This window comes from Propithecus coquereli, unplaced genomic scaffold, assembly GCF_000956105.1.
Source record: "Propithecus coquereli isolate 6110/MARCELLA unplaced genomic scaffold, Pcoq_1.0 Scaffold268, whole genome shotgun sequence".
Taxonomy (NCBI): domain Eukaryota; kingdom Metazoa; phylum Chordata; class Mammalia; order Primates; family Indriidae; genus Propithecus; species Propithecus coquereli.
This window is the reverse complement of record NW_012148263.1, coordinates 167,572-193,685: the sequence shown is the minus strand read 5'-3', so window position 1 is coordinate 193,685 and position 26,114 is coordinate 167,572. Positions and strand designations below refer to the sequence as shown.

Here is a 26,114-nt window from a genome sequence, read left to right as displayed (position 1 = left end):
TCTCACTGTGGTCAAAGTCACCCCATCACACATTTCTACAGCAGAACTTAAGAGGCACAATCCGCTGGCCCCCACCCTCTAAGCCAAAGCACCTCCATAGCACCTCCTAGCTAACAAGTCTACAGTCTCATACAGGCCAATCTCTATACGAGTCTGTCTCTGTGCTTCCCCAGAGCTTCTAAGAGCAGCACTCCCCGACATTAACACGTGAGAGTCAGCTCGGGAGCTTGTCGCGTGCACTTTCTGACACAGTGGGTCTGGACTAGGGCTCGAGGTTCTGTATCTCTAACAGGCTCGCAGGCAATGCCCATGCTGCCAGTCTGAGCACCACACTCTGAGCAGCAGTGGTCAGGACTCCACTGCAGCAGCAGCTGATGGCTTTTCTTTGGTCAAGTCATCCTGGAACAAACTCCTAAATGATTCCACCCTGGCGCCCCTCCAACCCACTGAGAACAGCATAAATTCTACAACCTCACTTGGAATGGCAGAAACTTGTCTTTATTTATTGCCAGAGTTCCAAGAACAGCCCAACTCCTGCAACAAAATTGGGTGAAGTCAGCAGGACAGATTCCAGAAAAGGGTCTTGTATGTGTGGGTCCATCTAAGCAGGGTGGAGGTGCCTGGGGTAGACCTAAAGATGTGGTTTAGACGGAGTTTAAGGAAATCGAGTTCTCTTACTTCTGGTGGAATGATAATAGTTACAATGGAGATGATGACGATACCAGCAGCAACAAGAGCTAACATTTACTGAGCACTTTCTGCACACCAGGCCCTATGCTAAGTGCTTTAAAGACATTATAACTCAGCACCAAGAGGGAAAACGGAGGGTTAAAGGATGTTTAGAGAAGGCGGAAGGCATTGTAAATTCCAGGGTATGCAGAAGGTCAATAAGATGTCAACGGAAGGAGAGGAACAATTCTCACACTGTCCCAGTCTAGGACTAGTTAGGAAGTTGCTGTCTATTAGAAACTCCAGAAGACATCCTTGGATGGAGCAGGTCAACACCACAGACCAGGTACATCAGGATGTGACTGCTGTCCTTTGCTGTCACCCATGGCCTGACAACACGCAGGTTAGCCCCTGAAGGCTTGTTTCCATCTGGCTGCCTTGTGAAACACGTGGCTTGACAAGGAGGGGCTTCCTTTGACGAGTTCTTTCTGTTTCATCCTGGGATTGAGACACTGAGAACTAGGCAACATAGTCAAGGCTGCTATGTCTGATGCGACTCCAATGTCCTTGGACATGCATGCGGTGCTTTCTGCTGTCCCCCCGACGCAATTATTTTGCCTGTATTAGATGGATTACATCCAGAGTGGTTGATTTATTTGCTGTGACATGGAGAAGGTTCAATTGCCATTACTTTTCCTTGAGCTAGGCCTTGGAGAGCTTCAAGCCCAAAGCTCGCATGACAAGACTCATCAGGCTGCCACTGAGGAAATGCAGACTCTGGCTCCATGACAGGCACACAGAGCAGCAGTCCACAGCCTGAACCAGCCTGCAGGTCAGATTCATCAGGCTCCCACCATATTTGAAAAAGTTTCAATACCCTCCAGCTTGCCACAACCTAATCACTTCTGTCTTATACCAAGCCCACATTTAATGCTCATATTACCTTCCTGCCCCATATGTATTTGAGTTTTAGACTCTAATCTATAAAAACGTAAGTATAAATCACTTATAAGTTTTGATCTGCCTGTGAGATTTGAATCTCTGCACAATGATTCACTGTTCTCCTAAAATTTAAATTTCATCAGTATTCAAGTGCTCAAAACTACCAAAGTGCTCCACTTTAATGAAGGACAGGTGGTAAGAAGCTTAATGTGGAATACATTTGGGTGACATTATTTCTTCAGGGTCCCTTCAGTTTGTTCATTCCCATGGGGAAAATTTCTCAATACGTGAACCCTAGGAGACAGAGTGGTAAACGCCTTACTTCGCTCCAAATAGTTACTTTAATGATAAGGTCTGCTCAAGCTTCAAGAAGAAGGGGGTTACTCCACTCCTAATCAGCACTTCATAAAATCAGATTCACTTCCAGAGGCACCCAGCTCTCCTTTTTAAAGGGGTCCCATATTCGTCATTAGCACGTGTGTAATGGGGAAGCAGTAACTGCTGAGCAATACATCGGCCTGTACTGATAGCTCCTTTCAGGGCTACAGTATTCTGGGTTGACATCATGCTCCATCACTGTCTCACACAAATATAACAATTCCGAGAAATGGATCACTGAAATGGAGCCTGGACCACCTGGCTGTCAGGACTTCAAAACAATGGGGTCAACACAAGAAAGCGTATCCACGAAGATCACAAGTATCCTCCAGGAATCCTCAGAACTGCTCAATGAACAATGGTAGTCAACCACAGGGAGCAAATTTCTGCTCTAGAAACATCAGGGAGATGCAAAGCTGATCCCCTCAGTCTGGAGAGCATTCTGAACGTCTCTTGGGCATGGAGATCTCCTGGAGGAAGCCTGCTGATGTGCTCAGCCTGCTCCGCCCCACCTCCGCCCCACTGTACAGACAGCCTCGCCTGGCTCCAGACACAAAATGCCAATGTACAGAGGTCATGCATATGGGCCTGCGCCCTTAGATATTTATTTAAGTCCACATATACACTTTCCCTGCACAAACATTTCCTTCTCTCCCATTTTCCACAATTCCTCCTCCCATGTTTCCAGATTGAAGCCACCGCTGGCAACACTGCGATCTCTGGAGGGAGGCCAGGCATGGCGGCACAGAGCTCCGAGGCAGCACCGGACTGTGAAACAGTCGGCTCTTCGCAGGGCTCAGGAGAGGCAGGCGACTGGCAGAGCTGTCAAGCAAGCCCCTCGGTAGGTCCGAGACACGCAGAGACACAAGGGCTTTTCTACTACGGAAATGCTACAAATTCTGGCTGATCTTACAAATGGGTGCACAAAAATGGTTCAGACAAAAGAAATCAACTGGAAAAAAACTGTGGGGAAGCAGGGGGTGGAGAATATTAAAGGAACTAAATTCCAGTTAGCTTTTGTCAATTTCACTCCCTGAAGAAATCTAACAGAGTGAAGGTTTCTGGCAGGTATCTGAATAGTTCTCCTGCTCACCTGTTTTTGAGTAGAATTATCTGGGCAGGGGGAGCAATAAATAAGTCATCTACATTTAAAAAAGTAAAACCCCCAAAACAAACCCCGAACCTGCTGCAGATAAAAACCCACAATATGCTGTTTAGAAAAATTATGCTTTAAATATACTGATCTAAAAAAACCTAAAGAACAGGCTGTTCTGTAGAATAGCTCGAGTTTCTGCTTGTGCTTTCATTTTAGAAAACAAACGCCATAGACTCCAGGGTGGGAGGAGTTTCACACAGGGATTCCAGCTCACAGAAAATGGCCACCGGGTTTTAGAGACCTTAACACAATAAACAGGGCACCCAGGAGACCTTTTGGGAATACAGGGCACTTACCTTTCACGAGGGTAATCGTCTAGAGACACATAAAACCTTTTTTTAAACCAGTAACATAAATCATGGCCTCCAGAATATTTGTTTGCTGAATACCACAATGACTAATCACCAGAATTTTCCTTATTCTCCCTGAACAAGGGAACTTCATGGGAGGAAAAAAAAAAAAAAAAAAGGTCATTTTGCTACTTTTAATGTAAGGCAGTTGCTAGGATTGGAGGTAAGACCCCTATTTAAACTTTATAAAAGAATAAAAAAAGGACCTTGAAAAGTATTTCCTAAAATAGAGGCGAAAATCGTCTTATCGGAAACTCATTATAAATAGAAAAGAAAGTCTTAAAATAGATCATTCAAATGTGACAAAAAGCTCTTGATTGCTTTCCTGAAAATGTCAAAAACAAAAACAAGTATCGAGAATACTATATACAACAAACAAAGAAATTCACTTAGAAGCGTATTTCTGTTTAGGGAAAAATGTGCCTCCCAGGTAATTTATGGTGCTTCTGCACAAGAACTCAATTTACAGCATGTAGCAGCTAAAGAGACTCCAGAATTGTGAGAACTTAACAGGAAAATTTTAAAGGTCAGGGCTCTCTGCCTCCTCCCCCGCAGCCCTCCCGGTTAGCATAGTACTCAGGGGGCGGCCAGTTCTCTAACGTCTGAGTAAAACCCCACACAGGGCTTCATTTCAGTGCCATGTCATGGCTTGTGCAGTCTATCCTAGTGCCTCCACTCCCTGGAAGTGGTTCTTCTGTCTCCTCCCATTAAAGCAAAGATAGACCTGCATTAATCCAAGGGAAGGGCTGAACACACCATAGAAAGTATGGTTCGGCAACAGGCCCCAGGAACCAGCTATGACTTCTGTCATCCTAACGCCTTAAAGCCCTTCCAAAGAGCGTCAAAGACACAGCACTAAGACCTCCAGAAACCTTGCTCTTTGAGCTCAAGTCAGGTGACTACCAGACCAGAACCAACAGGTTTAAGTAGGGACAGACCAGAATGCTGAGTAGGTTTTTTAAAGAGGAAATCCTCACTTAGGTCTAGGTGCCAATCACCGTCCTATTAGAACTAATCGGAAATCTCCATGCTTACACAAAAATGCAAAGAAGTATGGGGAGATTGATCTGAATGCACGTCTTTCTTGCCTGGAAAGATAATAAATTGAGCTTTATTTTTACTGAATTGGTGGTCTTATTATCGAATTCTAATCAATTCTACAAATAGTCAGAAGTTGTTCTAACATATGAACAGGAAAAATAACACAAATAAAACAGGGCCTAGAAACAATATCCAACTCACAAAGCAGGAAGTGACAGCTCCTCTCTATCTCACCTTGCACAAAGCCTGCCTTCGTGGGTTGCTGAAATAATCCCAGAGTGCCATTCCAGGACTTAAACAGCCACTGGATTTCTCACGAAAACACACCCCAGGATGAATACACATGGTAGTGGCTAGCAAAATGGGGGTGTGCAAGCTGGGTCTTCCTCTTCATACTCCCTGAGAAAATGTTTAATTCCTCTCAATATTATAGTACAGCTTAGTAATTTTAATTACATGAGAGAGGAGAAATGCTTTCTTAAAAAATGGGAAACAGGCCGGGCGCGGTGGCTCACGCCTGTAATCCTAGCACTCTGGGAGGCCGACGCGGGTGGATCGCTCGAGATCAGGAGTTTGAGACCAGCCTGAGCAAGAGCGAGACCCCGTCTCTACTAAAAAATAGAAAGAAATGATCTGGACAACTAAAAAAAAAAGAAAAAAAAATATACACACACACACACACACACACACACACACGCACACACACACATATATATATATAAAAATTAGCTGGGCATGGTGGCGCATGCCTGTAGTCCCAGCTACTCAGGAGGCTGAGGCAGGAGGATCACTTGGGCCCAGAGTCTGAGGTTGCTGTGAGCTAGGCTGACGCCACGGGGCAACAGAGCAAGATTGTCTCATAAAAAAAAAAAAAAAAATGGGAAACAGCCTTCTGCCTCTCCCAATTTAAAAAGAAATTTTCTTAACTACCTTAACTGGCAAAAATCCAAGGTCTTCAGCTAGCCTGGAAGTTTTGCATCATGGCGTCCTACTGCGTGTCTGCTGGCAGACCAGCTGATGTTACGGTCTGCTCTCTCCCATGGGGCAGTTCCAGCCCCTGTTTAAGCTTTGCTGCTGACTGCCATCTCCTGCGATGCTGATAACTTGACCGTTTCTGGCAGACTGGGCACAGGATGCTAGGTTCTGTTCCCACCTTGCCACTAACTGTGTGACCTTGAACAAGCCTATGACTTCTCTGGACTCTTTTTTCCTTATATGGAATGTAAGGTTCTTTTTAGCCATAAAATTTGAAAACCATGATTCCCGGCCAGTCTCAATCCTTCTGTAAGAATTTTCATTTCCTCCAAAGTATCCTGGGTAAAGGCAGAACCCAAAGCCTGGCTGGTATTAGTATATATCTGTGAGGATGGCAGGAGAGAGCTATGAAACTGGGACCCCCGGAAGATCTCAGACTTCGCCCCTGTCCTGCTTTTCAGCTGCTTGTCCTAGCACCTCTGCCTTTCTGCTCGACCGGAAATAGAATTACTGCATCTTGGAGCTGGAAGGAAACTTAACCATCAATGGGCAAAAACTTCTCTGGTTACAGGTGAGGAAACCAAACCAGCATAGTCATGCAACTATGGTGGCATGGTTGGTTGCTGAGAACAAGTCTCAGGCCTCCCCTCTAGACTCTCACATGGGGTCTTCTCACCTCCCACCAACTGAACTCTTAGGGACTCTGGCTATTTCCCTGGTCTGCTGTAGACTTCCTCAGGGCCTCAGAGGGTAATCAACAAACATTGACAGAGCACCTCTGGCCAATCCCCCAAGGAGCAGTTTTAAACTTTCACCTGGCATAGCTACTCTGAGAACATTTAGCCCACACAGTGACAGTGACAGCTACAGTAAGACACAAATTGATTGATCTTATCAGTGAAGAAATCCATTGGTGTTTTTACTCTTAAAAAAAAAAAAAAAAAAGGTTGCAGCAGTACAGATGGCAGATAAGGATAGGTTGGGGAGATAGGAGTCCCCATAAGGGTGGGGCCCTGATCTGATACCTGGCCTATAGTTGATATTCAGTAAACATTGGTTGAGCAAATTCAAGTTAGCACATTATCTCTGTTCTATTTGCTTCTTGTCAAAAGTTTGGAGGTTACAGTAATATGAGGGATGAAGGTCTCTGTGAGCTAAAATCAGGAACAAATACCTGTTTCATACCTTTACTATATGGCTAGGGGGGCAGCCTGGGGTATAGAGAGAAGAGGTTGAGTCAGACAGACCCCAGGGCATGAAACTCTCATCCCTACAAGCCTGGCTGTAGTTACTGGGCCTCTTTTTGCCTCAACTGCCACCACACCAGGTTGGGGTTCCAATAAAATGGCTGACATAACACACATAAGGTGTAGAACTAACTCCACGAATGTCAGGTCCATCCTCTTCCCTTGGGGGCGGTGGGTAAAGAGAGAGATATCCTGTTTCGGGGAAAGGCTCCAGGCCCTCAGCATCCTCCTCCGAAAGAGGCAAACCAGCAAGAGGATGCTGACAACATTTTAAAATGACTCAATATAGTTTTAATAATAATAAATATTATATTTAATATTTTATATTTAATATTATATATATTTAATAAATATATTCCCATTAAGTCATCTTATTTTTAAATTATGTATAGAGAACATAAAGCACAATTCAAAATACACAAGTCAAATGTTTTATATCCTCCATACTTAAACACCAAACATGTCTGTATGTCTCAAGCATTTGTTGTGAATAAGCAAAGAAGAGAGCTAGGTCTAAGAACATGTTTTCATCTATAAAATGAGGTTGGGATAGATGAAAAACATGAACTTTAGCCTAAAAATTATATGATTTTAAGATGCAGAGAATGAGGGAAATAATACAATGACTGATGTCTATCCACCAGAAGACAGAGAGTCAGATAGATAAATGTATCGAAATATCTTAACGGCATGACTACGTGGTGTTGTCATCATATAATATTGCTAACGACTAAAGTTACATTGGCTTTACAAACTCTGGGCATAGGGACAGAGTGTCATCACTTCCTCCACAGAAAAAGAAACTGGTTTGGGGCTGCATGTCACCCAGTACTGCTGTGGTTACACAGCAGACGGCAATGGGGGATGGGGTGTGATAATACCGCCACTTACTATCTGGAATCCATTTGTTTTTATCTGATTATAGATACAATCCATAAACATTAATGATGCAATTATAAAACTTTTGAGCATAGACATGCCTTTAATAGAAACAGGATTCAAAATAAGCCTATGAAGTCTCAGGTTTATCCCCTTCTCTACTTCTCGGAAATTGGCAAATTGTTAATCATTATCACAAGCCCAGCAGTACTTATTTAAAATGCAGATTCCACAGCCCACCCTCCCCCCATCCCCAAATCTACTGAATCAGAATCTCTGGGCCTGGGACCCGAGATTGGACATTTTGATAAGTTACCCAAGCAGATTCCTAAGCATACAAAATTGATGGTCACTCAAACTAACACAGGATAGATCAGCAATAAAGGGAGGTGTGTGCTTTCAATAATAAAATTAACACATTAAAATGAGTCAAAGATAAAGCTTTGTGGCCTGGCACGGTGGCTCACGCCTGTAATCCTAGCATTCTGGGAGGATCGCTCGAGGTCAGGAGTTAAAGACCAGCCTGAGCAAGAGCGAGACCCCGTCTCTACTAAAAATAGAAAGAAATTAGCTGGACAATGGAAAATATATAAAAAAATTAGCCAAGCATGGTGGTGCATGCCTGTAGTCCCAGCTACTCTGTAGGCTGAGGCAGGAGGATAAGTTTGAGGTTGCTGTGAGCTAGGCACTCTAGCCCGGGTAACAGAGTGAGACTCTGTCTCAAAAAAAAAAAAAAAAGATAAACCTTTGTGTGTAGATGCACATTATATACAAATTTAATATCTATGCAAGGTTGTGAGGAGAAGGGAACTGACATTTATTAATTGCCTACTATGGTATAGATCCTGACCACATGATATATTACTCAATCTTCAAAATAATCCTATATGAGTTATGGATGGAAAAAGTTAGGCATAGAGAGACAGTAACTTTTCTAAAGTCACAAGTCTGGAAAATGGCTCAGGTAGGTTGTGAAACTAGATTTATCTGACCCCAGTCTCCTCATTCCGTTGTACTAAGCTCATAAGCACGTGAAAACATGCAGACACATGTACGTCATACAATAGCCATATGGTAAAAGGCAATGGAATTACTTTTAGAAACTTTTTGTATCAACAGTTTTTAAAGGACTATTAAGAGATATTCTTTGGTCTGCTGACAACGGAATATAGAATATGACTACCATCAAACCCACATTTAACGGCCTGAATTTTAGTAATCGAAATGTGTTTGGGGGCTTGCTAGGGTTAAATTTAACAGCGATTCTTGATTTGTGAAAGCTATAAATTTATGCAAATGGCACCACTTAATATTCATTCTGCAAGTCACATTACTTTACGAAGGAAAACAAATGTGTAATCTAGCACTTGTCAATCCAATGGTCTTCCAAAATTCATCCCTCCCCTTCCAGGCTCTGACATGCCTGGCTCCCTCCATTGGGAAACCCCTTCTGCTGACTTCTGGAGTCATGTCCTCCCTGGTTCTTCCTTGCTATCTTGCCAGACTTCTCTCTGCCTTCCTAGGTCCTCCTTTCTTTTCTCAAAAGGCTCCATCCTCAACCTTTTTCTCCCTAGACTTTCCCTCTGGAAAATCTCTTCTCCCACCTCTTGACTTTTTCTTATATACCAATGTCCCCCAAACTAGCCCTGGCCTTCCTGTGGCATGCAAAGCCCCCATCTGTGTGGGAGACAGCATGCTTCAACACTTCAAACTCAGCATCTCTCAAATGCAGCTCCTCACCTTTTTCCAAGTTTCCTCCATGGGTACCACTGCTCTGGAAATTTCAGTGCCAGCTTTAGCTGTTCCTTCTCCACTGAGACATCAGTGTCTGTCAGGTCCTCCCTTTGCATCTGTTCCTTTATCATTTCACTGTTACCATCCATTTCAGGCCTTCCCCCAGCCCCACCCCTGCCACCCCACCTTTTCCTTGGTGAACTGTAGTAGCCTTCTATCTGGTCTCCCTGCCTCTAGTTTCTGCTCCGCCTCCCTCCCAGTCTCACCCGGGCTCCTCACAGAGCATGTGCCAAAAGTACAGCCACAACACTCCCCTGTTCAAATATCTTTAATGACATCTATTGGCTCATACATTCAAATTTCCTAGCTGTCATTCAAGACCATTATCATTCAGCACTGAATGTTCTCCAGCTTGATTTCCCACCTGGTGCCTGTATGGATCAGTTCTGGCTCCGCTGGGCTCAGCACTGAGTATGCTCCACGCTTTCTCCATCTCCCACTATTCCTCCTACCTCAAATGCCTCCTCCCATATCTTTTATTGAAACTCCACATCATTAAAGGACTGGTATAAAAGTTTTTTCTCAAGAAAGTCTCTTGACCCTAGGGGTAAAACAGACCTCTTCCTCTTCCAATTACCCAAATATCTTCTTTTTGCATTTACCAATGGTTATTTCTGTATATTTTATTTCTTTGTCTACATAACAGGATCTGAAAGGGAAGGGACCAGATTTTGTTGCTGCTGAATTCTCCACTCTCTCTAGCACAGTGTCATACTCATAGTAGGTACTCAAATATTTGGCGTATATTTATAGAACTCAAAGTTTACAAAGCATGTGTTTTATTTGGGGATTAAATTATTATAAGTAGCATTCAAGTATTGCAATCTGATTTCTGTTGCTTAATGCAATTCTTGGAGCTAACTTTCCACCTTATACACTAAACAAAACCATTTCTTAAGTTGCTTTACTTTTGAACATCCACAGATGGTCCTCTGTGGCCTATAAAGCTAAAACGGGAGAACATTTCAAATCAAAGAAAGCCCCCTTGCCAAACTGCTTTTTCTCTGATTATGGGTTCAGTGTCCCCAAAAAAGGCCTCTATGAGCAGGTAACAGTAATGGCAAAATCAAAATTTAAAAGAGAAGTGAGAAATTCCTTTCTAAAGGGTTTCAGAGTTTTAAAATGGCCTTCCTATATACCCACTTCCTACATAGGGGTCAATCTCCAACATCCTTGGAGCTGAAATCCCAGCATATTAAAAATAGAAAACTGCTAACAGTTAAACAACTAATTCTTTGCCAAGAGACTGGACATGGCTAATATCATGATTGTAAAAACAATCTGTTTGGTCTTAAGCTCCCAAATGCCTTGTAGAAGGAGCTCAATAAATATTTGTTGATGAAAAAAATGAATTCAGAGAAGGTCTTACTATTGTTTATAAATTGAAAGCGTAAATTTTAATAGATGGATGGAGGTATACGTTAAAGTGGAAAAAAATGAAATAGTGAATTGAGAGACAAGAACTTCGGTATGTCCATCACTCTGGTCCGTTCCTGCGGCAGAGCACACCCTGTAACCGCTGCAGCAGATTGAGGGGAGTGGTGCACGGCAGGCATCGTCCATCTGACCAGCCTCTTTGGATTAGGTCGCAGGCTCCTCCAGGGTGGGCACTGTGCCGCCCTAGCGTGGTGCTCTGCATACAGAATGTACTCCATAAAAGTAGTATGGGATGCAAAGCCTTCCAGATCTGTCTGTTTCCACATTTTAATACTTCACACCTATTCTTCCTCACCTCATAGGGATCTAGTGAAGAGTAAATAAAAATACTGCGCTTAAAGCCCTTCACACATTGCTTAGCACACACGCACGCAAATTCTCGATAAATGGTAGTTGCTCTTGTCCCCATCTGGGGCTTTGTACATGCCTCTAAGGTGGAGCTTAGCGCACTGTGCTGGGCTGTCAGTACTTGTCTACAAGAACCTCGAATGTCACAGCGTGGGTTCTTCACTCCGTGCCCAGCAAGGTCCTCACCCAACAGGAGGCTCTGAAGCTACCTACATGACAAGCAACAAAGATCCAAGTTCCAGTCCTGCCTTCACCCCAACCCAGTGGGTAACCCTTAGAGGTCATTTAAACTCTCTGGGCCTCAGTGATGCCGGTGGGTCCTTCTGGCCTAGAGATCTATGAGGAGACATCGAGAAGCTCCCAGGACAGTTGCTGGCAGAACTGGAAGGAGAAATCAGTTGTCCTAAAGCCCTGTTCACCTAGTTCCCCTTCATCACAGGGGCCTCGCACATCGTGTCTCCTTATAACAGATCACTTGAGTGTCACCGTCACTTTGTAATCCCAAAACCTGTCATGAATCATATCCCTTTGGGAGTCCTTCAGAAAAACCACTTCCTCTTTCATGTAGACTAAGGACAGATGTAAATTTAGTTACCTCAGTTAGAACAGACCAGCCTTAACAGAGTTATTTTCCCGTGCTTTGGAAGAAATCACTTGGAAATCCTTGGTTCTGCATCCTCCATCTCCTCCACATCAAGATCTAAAAAGAGAAAAAAGAAAAGTGCAGTGTCCCATGACTAGCTGCTTGGATTTGATGTTTCAGCAATTGCAATTAGCATATACTGAACACCTACCATAAGTCAAGCGCACTGCACAAAGTGATTGGCTTATATGGCTTCATGTAATCTTCATAACACCCCTCAGCTGTAGGGAACATTCCCCCATTTTACAGCTACAGAAACAAAGACTCTGAGAAGTCACGGAACCTGTTCAAGGTCACACAGATGGTTTAAATGAGAGCCGGGACTCAAACCCAGATTCAAATGATTCCAAAGCCTGGGCATCAGGCTTTCAAAAACTTTTTTGACAGTGACCCACTGTTTAAAAAAAAATTTTTTTTTTGGACACATTCTACAGCAGAAATAAAAAATTACGTTATATAAACTGAAACCCAAAAGTCTTATAAAACAATGCTTACCCTTACTGTTTGCAATGCACATTTCTTATTCTTCTCTGTACTGTACTATATATTCTACATCTTTTAAAAAAATTTCCCAGTAGCAACCCATTAAACTGATTCCACAATCTTCTAATAGGTTTCTACTCTTGGAAAAACACTGCGCTTAGATACAGTACATAGCTAGCAGTTTCTCTGAAACCACAACAAAACCCTTCTGTACTTTTTAATCATGAGAATCTGACCGAGTAGTTGAGCTTCATAGTTAGGAGAAAAGTCTTTAACCTTTAAAATATGTATAAGGCACGTAACACATATCTTCTATAATGGATCCTTACAAGGGATACCCCATTAGGGCCAACGTCCAGAATGGAATTAGGCACTTACCTATAGCAGAGCAGGAGTTAAGATGTAGAACCGCGGACAGACTAAAATCTCAAGTGATTTATTATGTACTCTGCAAAGAAGTGGCTACCAGCGGGCGGTTGTGTTTTACCAACAGTGCAGACCTATCTACGGCAGAAGTAGGAGGCTGAGATTGCAAACCCCTTGGGGCAGGGCCCTGCCTTTGCACGTCCCGTTCAATTCAAGGGGCTTGGTGTTGCACCAAGGAAATTATCACGTACACGTAGGGTCAGGACTGGGGTTCGATTCCCAATCCCAGGACTGGGAAGTGCGATTGTCAACGCAGTTCCTGAGCCTGCTGGACCTGAGCCCACCACGTCCCCAGCCCAGGGTGCGTATTTCTTCCCCGGCCCTCGCCCTGCAGCACAGCCGTGCAGTTGGGCCACTAGACGCGGCGCAACCTGCCCAGACTCTGCAGCAGAACCCCACCCCCTCCCCATTCAGGTCGCCGGACCCGGAGTGCGGGCACCTGCGGGCGCTTGCTCCCTGCAGCAGCTGTGCTTCCCAGCGCTTGCGGAGCTCACAGCCCTGCGAGAGTGTTTCCCCAGCCCAGTTTCCAGGCTCCCTCCTGGGGAGAGGAGCGGCCCGGCCCCGCGCCTGCAGGCCGCGCCTCGCCCACCCGGCCCGGAGCAAGACCCTGCGAAGGGCACTTACAGGGCTCGGCTCCGCCGGCGCGTTTCCCCGGGGGTCCATGGCGCTTCCGGACCCGTGAGTCCGACCGCAGCGCAGCACCGCCCAGAAAATGGACGCCGGCGGCTCGGCTCTGCCGGCCCGGCCCGCCCCCGGCGCGGGCAGAGGACGCAGCCCGTCCGGGAAGAGGTCGGCCCGACCCTCAGCCCCGCGGGCCGGGGACCGGGGGAAACGCTGTGCCTAGGACAAGGCCCCGGGAGGGCGGCGGGGGACCCGCGACGGCCTAGCGAGGCCGCAGGCCCACAGGGGACAGCGGCCTCATCCTCCTCCCGGAGGACAACGTAGTTAGAGCTGCAGAGCCACAAAGCCTAGTGACTGTCAGTACAAGGCCCTGGTCCGCAGAAGGGTCCCCGAGCTCCCGATCCAGACCACGCACACTTAAGAGAGACAGGATTCGGAGGAAATCCTGTGCGGTTTCAGTTGCATCAAATTCTCAGGAATAGAGTGTCACCTGTATTTTCCCAAGGCTGTCGAGAGGCCCCGATTTTTCCGACGTGATATAGAAGCTATTTCATGCAAAAGACCCAGTCCTCTTCCTTAAAGGGCCCTGAGGGATCCCGCTGGGATCCAGGGCCTGCTCGTTGAAAAGATATTTGCTGAGGGCCTGCCCCAAACTTGCCTAGTGGAGCTAACAGCCTAGTGCACTCACGTACAGGTGTTTGTTTTTAAAAAATTATCCAAGTTCTGTGTGTTTTGATAGTATTGAGTCTTAATTTAAATTTTTCTTTAGAAAATTTTCTCCCCGAAGCTACAAATTAAAAGAATTAAAAAGTCTGTTCTTTGCATGATTTACATCCTGTTTTCAGCCTGGAATACAGTGCTTGCAATTCTGCATCCCAGTTCCTGACCACGTTTTAAGAATATGACCATTTTTTTTTTTTTCGAGACAGAGTCTGTCTCTGTTGCCCTGGCTAGAGTGCCGTGGCGTCAGCCTAGCTCACAGCAACCTCAAATTCCTGGGCTCAAGCAATCCTTCTGCCACAGCCTCCGCCACCGTGCCCGGCTAATTTTTTTTTTCTATTTTTAGTTGTCCAGATCATTTCTTTCTATTTTTAGTAGAGACGGGGGTCTCGCTCTTGCTCAGGCTGGTCTCGAACTCCTGACCTTGAGCGATCCACCCGCGTCGGCCTCCCAGAGTGCTAGGATTACAGGCGTGAGCCACCGCACTTGGCCAAGAATATGACCATTTTGATGAATAAAGTAGATTCCAGTATTAAATACAACGCTAGTAAAACATTTTAAACAATCAAGGAAAAATATATTGACTGTATGTCAAATTAAAGAATCACGTAACTTAAAGGCAGAGTTTTGAAGGCTGACAGTTTGGGCAATGTGTATACACATGTGCACTAGCAGCTCTCAACCTCCTCAACGCCAAGCACCCTTTATACTCTCTCCATAGGCCACGTGTTCAGAAAGATCTTCTCCATTAAATTGCATTTATTAAGTAATGATTCATCTTCCCACTTAAAAAACAAAAACTTGCAATGTTTTTAGATATGCAACTGCCAACCAGAGCTTCCTCAAAACCTGAGCTAACCTGTTGTTAATAGTGGATTCCAATCCAAAGAAACTTGTGGTTTAATTGCCTGTTTGTCTGTTTCCATTGAGGTTTTTAGAAACTCTGAAAATTATTCAAAGACCTCCAAGAAAACTGAGGAGCATGGATTAGGAACCAGAGTTGGGAAGTGCCAGGATTCAGCGTTGCTTTCTGTGCTTCCCTGCCACTGGAAGGTGCCAGGCGCAGGGCAAGGCAATTTGGCCTTTGGATTCAGCCTGCCTGGGTTTAAAGCCCAGCTGTGTTGCTTGCAAGGCCACTTTAGGCAAGTTACTTAACCTCTCTGGGCCTTGGCTTCCTTTTCTATAAAATGGGACTAATTTATTATTAGTGCCTACCTTGTAGGGCTTTTTGAGAATTAAATGAGATAATGCATGTGAAGCATTTACAATAGTACCTGGCACATAGTAAGCGCTCTATAATTGTGGCTTTTGTGGCTGTTGTTAGTACTGGAAGTTAAGTATTCAGAGTTCTAAGTTCCTACCATCCAAGCGGTAAGAATCATAGCTACTGTGTGTAAAATAACCTTTACACCCTAGAAATTTTCCATGGGTAATCTGCTAGGGTCACATGGTGAGTGACATAAAGGGATTTAAACACAGGTCTGACTCTCCAGTCCACTTTTTTGTACTGCTAACATGTTCCAGGTGGTACCTTGATCAGACGCTGTCAACAGCTTGTTAAGAGTAAAACCAGCTCTGGCTTCCCTAAGAGGCTTAGCAAGTGAATGGCTCCTTACATCCACTTGGGAATTCACAAACAGTGGCATTTCTCTCATTAGAGCCAAATGTTTCTCCAGGAGTGAGCAGATTTCCCCAAATTGTTATTAATAACTAAAATATCACGGCAACAGTTTTAAACACCACAGTCTAAAACTTACATAATCAGCCTGTCCTTCAAAATTTTCCATCTTTCCTCATAACGAGTAGCAGATTCTCTCTCTTAATCATTCTTCTGAGTATGGGGAATGATCTGGAAATTTCCAGGAATGTCCCAACTTGTCATAATTATAGTCTTTTCTGTAAAGATTTATTATTTTCAAAACAACTAATGTATTTTCTCTATAATACTCATCATTTCAATACATTTGCAAATCAAAATATAAATCCCAAGACTTTCAAGATTTTCTTTCTTAAATTTCCACCAGTTCTTCAACATCTCAACAGCATGGTTCCTATGGTTCCTAATCCTTTTCCAGGGGCCTTTTCTAGAAGGCTTTCCTACCTTATTCATTTGCTCCCCACACAGATTTCTGTTGTGCTACAACTGCCTGCTTGTACTTTCTGGTTAGGACAATTGACCAATTTAACATTTACTGTCCCCTTTTCTTTCTTTTTGAGGTTTCAATATTACGATAATATTATATAAAAAGACTGAAGTGTTGTCTCTCTCTCTCCCTTTTTTTTTTGTTGCCCAGGCTGGAGTGCGGTGGTACGATCATAGCTCACTTCCTGGGCTCAAGCGATCCTCCTAGCTCACCTACGACTACAGGTGCCCATCACCATGCCCGGATAATTTTTAAATTTTGTTGTGGAGACAAAGTCTGCCTGTTGCCCAGGCTGGTCTCAAACTCCTGGCCTCGAGGCAATCCTTCCACTTTAGCCTCCCAAAGTAGTGGGATTAGAGGTGTAAGCCACCATACCCAGCCCTGTGTTGCCTCTTTTAAACCCACTTGCTTCCCTTGTTCCCACCGTAGGTTAGGAATCTGTAACTCGTCCCCCCTCCCTTGCAGCACTCTGTTAATTTCATTTATAGTTTTACTTTTATCCTCTTTCCTTCATCCTTGGTTCTCACCAAATGCTATCGCTTGGCATCTCCTAATTACAGCTGCTTATCTGTTTGCTGTCAAGCATTTTAGGGAAGTCCTTTTCCAAATCATTTTCTCTCATCTCCACATTCCTGAAAGGCCACTTGTGTGTGATGTTGTACTGACATCTATCAAAGTCCCAAAGAGGCAATGTTTAGAACACGGGTGTCAACTTCTGATGCCTGTGGGCGCCAGGCAGGTATACATATGTGTGAAACTGCTTGCTGGAAGTGGTGTGAACTAGGGCCTCCAGGATAATTCATGTTCCACCTAAATGGGGTGGTGACGTGGGGAATAGGGGTAGTGACTACCCAGCCCCAGACCAACTGTTGCCAGATAGAAATGTAAGATCTGCAGAATTGCCTAATGAAGTCCAAATCGGGGTTTTTATATAAAAATCTATGACATGTTGACTACTAAAAAAAGGAAATGGAACCTGAATCTGATGGAGCCCCTAGGTATAACTACCAATTTACAGGAAATCTCTCATACAGAGAAACATGTAAAACAGCACCAAGGAATGTAATCATGAAATTTCACACTGGAGGGAACTCTATGGTCAGTTTCTTCAACAAAATTTTTATAGCAATAGCAAGGATAAAAGAAAGAGGAACCTATAGATTAAATGAAATTTAAGAGAATATCAATTGCACTATATGGACCTTATTTGGAATTGAACAAATTGTTTTTTTTTTAAATGACTTGACAAGTTTGAATGCTGACTATGATATTTGATGTTATCAAAAAATTATTGTTCTTTGTTGATGTGGTCTGGTACTGTGGTTCTTTTTCTTTTTTAGTAATCCATATTTTTAAAACTTTTTATTTGGAAATATTTCAAACTTACAGAAGACTTAACAAGAATAGTGCAAAAAATTCCTATATACCCTCCACCCAGACCTACCTGTCTTTTTTCCCAAACCACTTAAAAGTTGCAAACATCATTTTCTTTTACCCCTGAATGCTTTAGCATTTATTTTCTAAGAAAAAGGCTTTCTTTTAGAATCCTTATAGTTTAGAGAATTATACTGAAATATTTAGAGACGGAATGATATGATGTCTGGGATTTGCTTCGAGTTAATACAGGAGGAAATTTACATGAAATCATACTGGCCTGGAGTTGACAATTAATTGTTGAATAATGGGGCAGGGGGGTTTTCACTAAATTAGTTTCTCTACTTCCACATATGTTAAAGATTTTCATAGTAAAGTTTTAAAATGTTAAGTTAATGAAAGACTGTAAACTGATATAAAATGCTTATACTGTGATATTAAGTGGATACGAAGATATACAATTTGTTTACAAATATTATCTCAACTATTAAAAAATTGACCATGCATACATAAAAGGCTGAAAGGATACATGCCAAAATGTTAACATTCCACAGTAGGTATACCTACTATTTCACAGTAGGTATATATTGCTTTTATAATTAGGGGGGAAAAAGTAACACAATTTAAAAATAAGGAAACAAAAACATTGGCAACTAATTCAACTAAAAATATTGTTAGAAGTCAAACAGAACACACATGTGGGCTGGATCTGGCCAATGTGTCCCCCGTTTGCAGATTTAGATTTAGAAAATGGATCTGCAAAACACACTGGATCCCTCAGGCCAAATCCTGCCCGCCAGCTGTTTTTGTATGGCCCACAAGCTAAGAATAGTTTTCACTTTTTTGTTTCCCCTGACAGAGTCTCGCTCTGTTGCCCCAGGTACAGTGCAGTGGCATCATCATAGCTCACTGCAACCTCAAACTCCTGGGCTCAAGCGATCCTCCTGCCTCATCTCCTGAGCAGCTGGGACTACAGGTGCACACTATGATGCCCAGCTAATTTTTCTATTTTTAGTTGAGACAGGGTCTCCCTCTTGCTCGGGCTGGTCTCAAACTCCTGAGCTCAAGTGATCCTCCTGCCTTGGCCTCCCAGAGTGCTAGGATTAAAGGCATGAGCCACCGCACCCAGCCTACACTTTTAAATGATTAGGAAAAAAAATCAAAAGAAGAATATAGGCATACCTTGTTTTATTGTACTCTTCTTTATTGTGCTTTGCAGATAGTGCCTTTTTCACAAATCAAAGGTTTGTGGCAACCCTGCATAGAGCAAGTCTATTGGTGCCATTTTTCCAATAGCATGTGCTCACTTTGTGTCTCTGTGTCACACTTTGGTAATTCTCACAATATTTCAATCTTTTTCATTATTATTATATCTGTTATGCTGATCTATGATCAGTAATCTTTGATGTTACTGTTGTAATCACAAACCATGCCAATGTAAGACAGTGAGCTTAAACTATAAATGCTGTGTGTATTCTGACTGCTCCAGCAACAGGCCATTCCCCATCCCTCTCCCTCTCCTTAGGCCTCCTTATTCTCTAAGATAAAATAATATTGAAATTAGGCCATTTAATAACCCTACCGTGGCCTCTAAGTGTCCAAGTGAAAGGAATAGTTACATATCTCTCACTTTAAATCAAAAGCTAGAAATGATTAAGCTCAGTGGGGAAGGCATGTCAAAATCTGAGATAGGCCAAAAACTAGGCCTCTTCCACCAGTTAGCCAAGTTTTGAATGCAAAGGAAAAGTTCTTAAAGGAAATTAAAAGTGCTACTCCAGTGAACATATCAATGATAAGAAAGCAAAACAGCCTTCTTGCTGAGATGGAGAAAGTTTGAGTATTCTGGATAGAAGATCAAACCAGTCACAACATTCCCGTAAGCAAGCCCAATCCAGAGCAAGACCCTAACTCCTTTAATTCTGTGAAGGTTGAGAGAGGTAAGAAAGCTGCAGAAGAAAAGCTGGAAGCTAGCAGTGGTTGGTTCATGTGGTTGAAGGAAAGAAGCCATCTCCGGAACATCACAGTGCATGGTGAAGCAGCAAGTGCTGATGCACAAGCTACAGCAAGTTATCCAGAAGATCTAGCTAAGATCATTGATGAAGGTGGCTACGCTAAACAACAGATTTTCAATGTAGACAAAACAGCCTTATATTAGAAGAAGAGGCCATATAGGACTTTCATAGCTAGAGAGAAGTCAATGTGTGGCTTCAAAGCCTCAAAGGACAGGCTGACTCTTATTAGGGGATAATGCAGCAGGTGACAGCAAGTTGAAACCAATGCTCATTTACCATTCTGAAAATCCTATGACCCTTGAGAATTATGCTAAATCTACTCTGTCTGTGTTCTATTAATGCAACAACAAAGCCTGGATGATAGCACATCTCTTTACAGCATAGTTTAGTGAATATTTTAAGCCCACTATTGAGATCTACTCAGAAAAAGATTTTTTTTCAAAATATTACTGCTCGTTGACAATGTGCCTGGTCACCCAAGAGCACTGATGGAGATATAAAAGATTACTATTGTTTCCATGCCTGCTAACACAATATCCATTCTGCAGCCCATAAATCAAGGAATAATTTTGACTTTCAAATCTTATTATTTAAAAAATACATTTCATAAGGCTATCGTTGCCATAGACAGTGATTCTGCTGATGGATCTGGGCAAAGCAAACTGAACACCTCTGGAAAGGAGTCACCATTCTAGATGCCATTTAGAACTTTCATGATTCATGGGAGGAGGTCAAAATATCAACATTAACAGGAGTTTGAAAGAAGTTGATTTCAACCCTCATGGATGACTTTGAGGGGTTCAAGACTTCAGTGGTGGTAACAGCAAATGACCTAGTGGCAGGGTTTGAGAAGATTGACTCCAATTTCGAAAGGAGTTCTATTGTGGGTAAAAGGCTAGCAAATAGTATTGCATGCTACAGAGAAATCTTTCATGAAAGGAAGAGTCATTCGATGTGACAAATTTTACTGTTGTCTTATTTTAAGAAATTCCCATCTCAGTGTTCAGCAGCCACAACCCTGATCAGTCGCCAGCCATCAACACTGAGGCAGGACCCTCTACTAGCAAAAAGATGATTTGCTGAAGGTTCAAATGATTGTTAGGATTTTTTAGTCATGAAGTATTTTTAAATTAAGGTATGTACATAGTTTTTTTTAGATATAATGGTATTGCACACTTAATAGACTACAGTATAGAATAAACATAACTTTTATATGCACTAGGAAACAAAAAAACTTGTGTGACTTGCTTTATCACAATATTTGCTTTATTGCAGTGGTCTGGAAATAAGCCTGTGATACTTCCAAAGTATTGTCTGTGTTTCATGATACGAAGATTATATGAAATTCAAATTCAAGAGTCCATAGTGAGGTTTCCTTAACACACAGCCACAGCCATTCATTTCTGTATATATGGTAGTATAGCTATTATTATTATACTTAATATTATATATTATTATATTTCGAATTTCTTCAAAATTTATGGAAATTTGCTTTGTCCCTTGTTATAAAAATACCTACATAATATCTTCAGTTTTGCCTCAACTTACTGTTAAGTAAAATTTATGGGAGGCCATTGATGTGGACTAAGCTCTTGCACTAGGCCCCAACAGACCGAACCAAATGAAGTCACTCACACAAAAGTGCCACATCGCCAAACTGAAATTAAGTTGTTTATTTGACCTTCTGAGAAATCAGAAGAGAGATAACAGGCCAATTTTAGCTGGCATGATAAAGGAGTCCCCTCTCCTTTAACCCTTATAAGTAACCTGGTGTTAACCAATCTGCCTTTTGTATTCCTCTGTTTCCTTGTTCCCGCTCAAGCTACCTTATAAAAACCAATTGTCCTGCCATGCCCAAAGAGGCATCTTCCTATTTTTTATAGATGAGGTGCTGACTAACTTCATGAATTGCTAATAAAAGGCCATGAGATCTTTAAATTCAATTTGTTGAAATTTTGTCTTTTGATGCCACAAAGCCTAAAATATTTACTATCTGACCCTTTACAGAAAAAGTTTGTCTGCCCCTGGTTTAGAACTGGGCTTTCCCTGTGACCTAAAAACAGCTTGGTTTAGTAGAAAGAGCTCTGGTCTAGGAGTCAAGTATGGTTCTGTGCTGCCACTTAACTCTTCGAGAAGTCACAACCTCTCTGGGCCACAGTTCATTCAGTGATAGAGTAAAAAGGGTCTAAGGTCCACACAGCAACTGAAGTCTGTGGTTCTTGAATTCCTATAAGAGCTCAGCAAGAAGTACAGGGATGATGGCCGCTCTGAGTTCTGGTGTGCTGGCCAGGCACAGTTTTCCTGAAGATCAAGAGATTCAAACAACCAGAATACCCTTTGGGGATGGCGCAACAGGCAGTCAGACCAGGGGCTGGACAGGGTGGTGAAGAGGAAGGAAGGAAGAGGAAGAAGGCTTTGTGGGGGGCTCCCAAAGCAGAGCGGCATGCCTGCTGTGGTCAACATGACGGAAAAAGAAGTTCTGAAGTCTGCAGCTTACAGCAGGTATTTTGGGTCGGTCTCCACTCTGTGCTTTGTAGAAGACCAAAAGCACTTGGTTACGGCATGTGTAAGAAGTCTGCTTATTTCATTTAAAGTTTAATCCAGATCTAGTAGAGCGATAGCCGGGTGAGGGACTCTTTGGCATCCTCAGCATGTAGAATAGGAATCTTAGGCTGGAAACGGAAATTTCATAAGACTTTGGGATAAATTGCCTTTAAGGACATCAATCTGTAGGCTCTTCACAATAGGCAATATGAGACAATTAAGCAACAAGGCCAACATTAAGATCAAAGCCAGATGGAACATCGTAGCACCTGGTCTCTCTGCAGCAGGCCTGCAGCATGAATTTAGGGGCTGTCTTGAGCCTTCTCTTTCTAGTTGCAACCCCTTCCCATTTTCTCCCATGTACCCTGCGCCCCCAGCTCCAGGGTGCAGCAATGCAGTCTCTCCTTTTGTTTGCAGGCTACCTCCTGACTGCTCCCTTTGTTCCCTCTTTCTCATCTTCTGCACCCCCACCAGCCCCCTCACTGCCCTCTCGGTCTACAGCCAGCCCCCCATTTTGCTTCCCAGATGATCACCCTGTTCTCTTCCACATCGTTTCCCCAACACCCTGCATAATTTAGAGAATCTTTCAGTGGCATAATTCCTCCCTTTTCCTACTAAAAGTCCCCTCTTCCCTTCCTCAGCACAAGAAACAAGAGGAAAGGGAAAAAAAATTATAAGGGCACTGCCCTTCTGGGATTTAACCGCACACTCTCAGCTGGTGGCTTTTGTTTTCTCATCTCACTGGCTTGTAAAGCCCTGGGGGCAGGGACTCCATGTCATGCTCATCGCTGGGGAAGATGGGCAGGACCGTTAGGCCTTAATTAGAGCAAGGCCTCAGAGAGGGTGGGAGATTTTAGCAGGCAAAAGGAAAAGAAATTTCGAAATATTCATTTGGCATCAATGACCACAGAGTAAGGAAGAGGGTTATTTTATTATATAAAGCAAGTAACGAAAGCCCTCACTACTTTTCATGAACACAGACAGAATATTTATACTGGCATTTTTCAAACCGAACAATACAAGAAAACAAACTCCTTCCCCGGGCCAAACATAGGGAGTGTAGACACAAGTGCTAGTCTTGAACCCTGAGCAGGAATAGCTGCAGAAGCAAGGAAAAGCCTTTAAGGGGGAAAGATGCAAAATGCGTTGTAAGATCAAAAGAGCGATTTTCTGGTCAATGAGACATTTAGGCTATGGCGGTGGCATGCTGGGATCCCTAACAAAACAATTGATTTGGCAAGTGGTCTCTGATTTACCTGCTGCCCAGAAAGTCTTCTGCAGAACAGCTAGCAGGGAGGCCCCCCTCTGTCAGCCGGGGAAGGTAAAAAACCAAAAGCATCTTGCCGGCATCACAAATTTAAAATTTCACATTCAAGGGCTTCTCAACTTAACATCTGCTCATGAATGCAACCGTGGCAGCCGTTATCGAGGTCACCTGGCAATGCAGGCAGACCAGCTTGGAGAAGGGCAGGCAGACATGCGGTGGCTTATTAGGAGCCAAGACATCTCAGGAAGGTGATGAGGCCAAGACACAAAGTCTGAGCAAAGAACTGTCCTTGCTGTTGGCCGAGATGTCCCCAAACTGAAGGCTGGCCTCCAGGGAACAGTACAAAAGGCCACTAAGAGAACAATACACCATTCATTTCTTTCTGGAACGGGGAGGACACACAATTGTGCCTCTCCATACAATGCTCTAGCCTTGTGTGGGAACCTGGACTGGAGTTTAATAGGAACCATGTCGTATTCCATTCTGCCTGGCTTATAGCAGTGTCACATAGTAGATGCTCAACAAATGCTCAAAGAAGTGAACTGAATTGTTGAGGTCCCCTCCCCCACTGATGGGCAATACCAAGGACCACAACAAACCTGTCTTCTTGCAGTGGAATGTTTCAGAGCTTCTCAAAACTGAATGGAGTATAAAGAGCCAGCCAGGCCACCTCTACCGTGAGAAGCAAAGTTTACTAAATTATGAATCGGCTTTAGAAGGTGCTTCTGAAATGTTCGGAAGGCTTTCAAAAGCCTTATAGTTTCTAACTTGCACAACAAATTTACTCCTTTGTTCTCTGACCTTTGTCAGGAGACTAATGTAGAAGGCATAAAAGAGTTCTGGTCCTTAAGAAGAATTTTCTTAGAAGTATTTGCTTTAATAGAGAACAATTACTCTAAGTAGTAAGGTCTTTAGAAAACCACCAACAGGCAAAGATGTCTGCAGAGCCAAAGTGTTTTAGTGAAACCTGAAAAGACTTCACTCTGGTGGGAGGGTTTTAGATCTAAGAGAATCTATTGGCAGGATGAGGCAGATCCCTTCGCCATGTTGCCTTTGAAAAAAAATTAAATGATTATCTCAATGTTTTGCCGTGAGTTTAAATTCTCGAGTTCTTATGAAAAATAAAGCAAGAGGCTTCCCAGAAATTTCCCTGCTCTGAGAGGCCTTTCTTCTGTGGATTCCTCAGGTTGGCACTGAACCTGTGCCAGGATTTCATCACCATTTAGATCTGCAATACCTCTTAAGCAGGTTGGTGACTGGGTCAAAGGCAATGACCCCACAGGTACCAAACGCTGGGAGTGTGGCTGAGCTAAAACCAGCACGGGAACTTGGGCCATTCTCTTACCGTGGAGGAAGCTTACGTAAGACTCAACCCGTGTGTGAAGTTGTCAGACCTGGCTCTGAGACAGTGACAGTTATATAAGGAAAGGAAAGTTTGCATTTGAGCATGAGCACTCCTCTGCCTGGTAATGCCCCCCATCAGATAATCAGCTGGCTGGATCCTCTCTGCACACAGATCTCCACTTAAAGGCCACCTCCCAGGAAGTCTTTGTCTGACCAACTATTCTAAAGCAGCTCTCCTCCCTGCAACCAAATCACCCTGTTTTTTAAATTTTTATTTTATTTTTCATCTTTGCACTTGTCTTTTTTAGTTATTTGTTTACATGTCTATTTTTGCCTACTTCCTCTGCCCTTCCCCCACTAAAGGCAGGTCCATAAGAAGCAGGGCTATGGTCTGTCTTGTTCGTCATTATATTTCCAGCCTCTGGAATATGCCTAGCATATAGTAGGTGCTCAATAAATGCACTGAGTGTTTAATTGCCAAGAGAGCCATTAAGAATAGCATTTTCCTTGGAAGGGAGCTGTTAGAAGGAACCATATGGTACCAGGAACTCAAAGGCTTAGCATAATTTAGTACTAAAAAGAAAGGTGCTCCATCTTTTTCTAGGGATCCTTCTCACATATGAACCAGTAAAGAAGCTCTAAGTCATGGTCTGACCACCAGTCTATGTATCAGGGATCTATGGAAATAGTTGAGGTAGATCAACATTACTCTAGTAGCAAGAAATGTCATCTTGGTATTCCCACTGAGTTAAAGCTTGGAAAAACATTTCCTATTCTTCAAAGAAGAAAAAGAGTTGAGAATTTTATACTATAAATCATTCAGGCAGAAAAACCATAATTTGCCCATTTCGTTTTGGTGAGTACAAAGTAGTTGTTTGCACATTCTTCCTGTTGCACTTGCTCTGGCCTGCCCAGTATAAACACCTGAGCCAGAAAGTGTAAATGGGTTAAGGATAGTCTTTCAAACAATGAGAAGGGGTAAGTGCCATCCTCTACAATCGGCAGGAAACGTTTTCAGCTAATCCAGGGAATTCAATAATAATTGTAAATGGGTAAGTTTAGAAAAGCTCTGTGCCTTGTAAACATTGCTATGAAATATGAAGGCAAAACATTAAGGCAAAACACAACAAAGTAATATATAATAATTATTCTTCCATTCACTTGTCTATTTATTAGAATGACGATGGTACAATACACTTCCCAACAATCTTATTTGGCTTTATAGCTCCTTGAATTGTGTTTAAAATTCTTTCAGGCAAGACCGAGAACAACATAAATGAATGCCACAAAAAAAAAAAACCATTAAGTATGAAAATCAAG

The 26,114-nt window shown here is 43.0% G+C and overlaps 1 protein-coding gene across 4 annotated transcripts in view; it reads right to left on the bottom strand.

Moving 5' to 3' along the window:
- The window catches only part of ZBTB38 (zinc finger and BTB domain containing 38), a 72,689-nt gene that overhangs the window by 25,777 nt on the left and 20,798 nt on the right, over positions 1 to 26,114 (bottom strand). For 2 of the 4 annotated variants that reach the window (XM_012647437.1, XM_012647438.1), the window contains exon 3: positions 11,812 to 11,916. The gene's annotated coding sequence lies outside the window, so the exon portion shown is untranslated. Of the gene's footprint in view, positions 1 to 11,811; positions 11,917 to 12,010; positions 12,086 to 13,392; positions 13,483 to 26,114 lie in introns of those variants that run through there. The other 2 variants (XM_012647436.1, XM_012647439.1) reach the window with 2 other exon arrangements.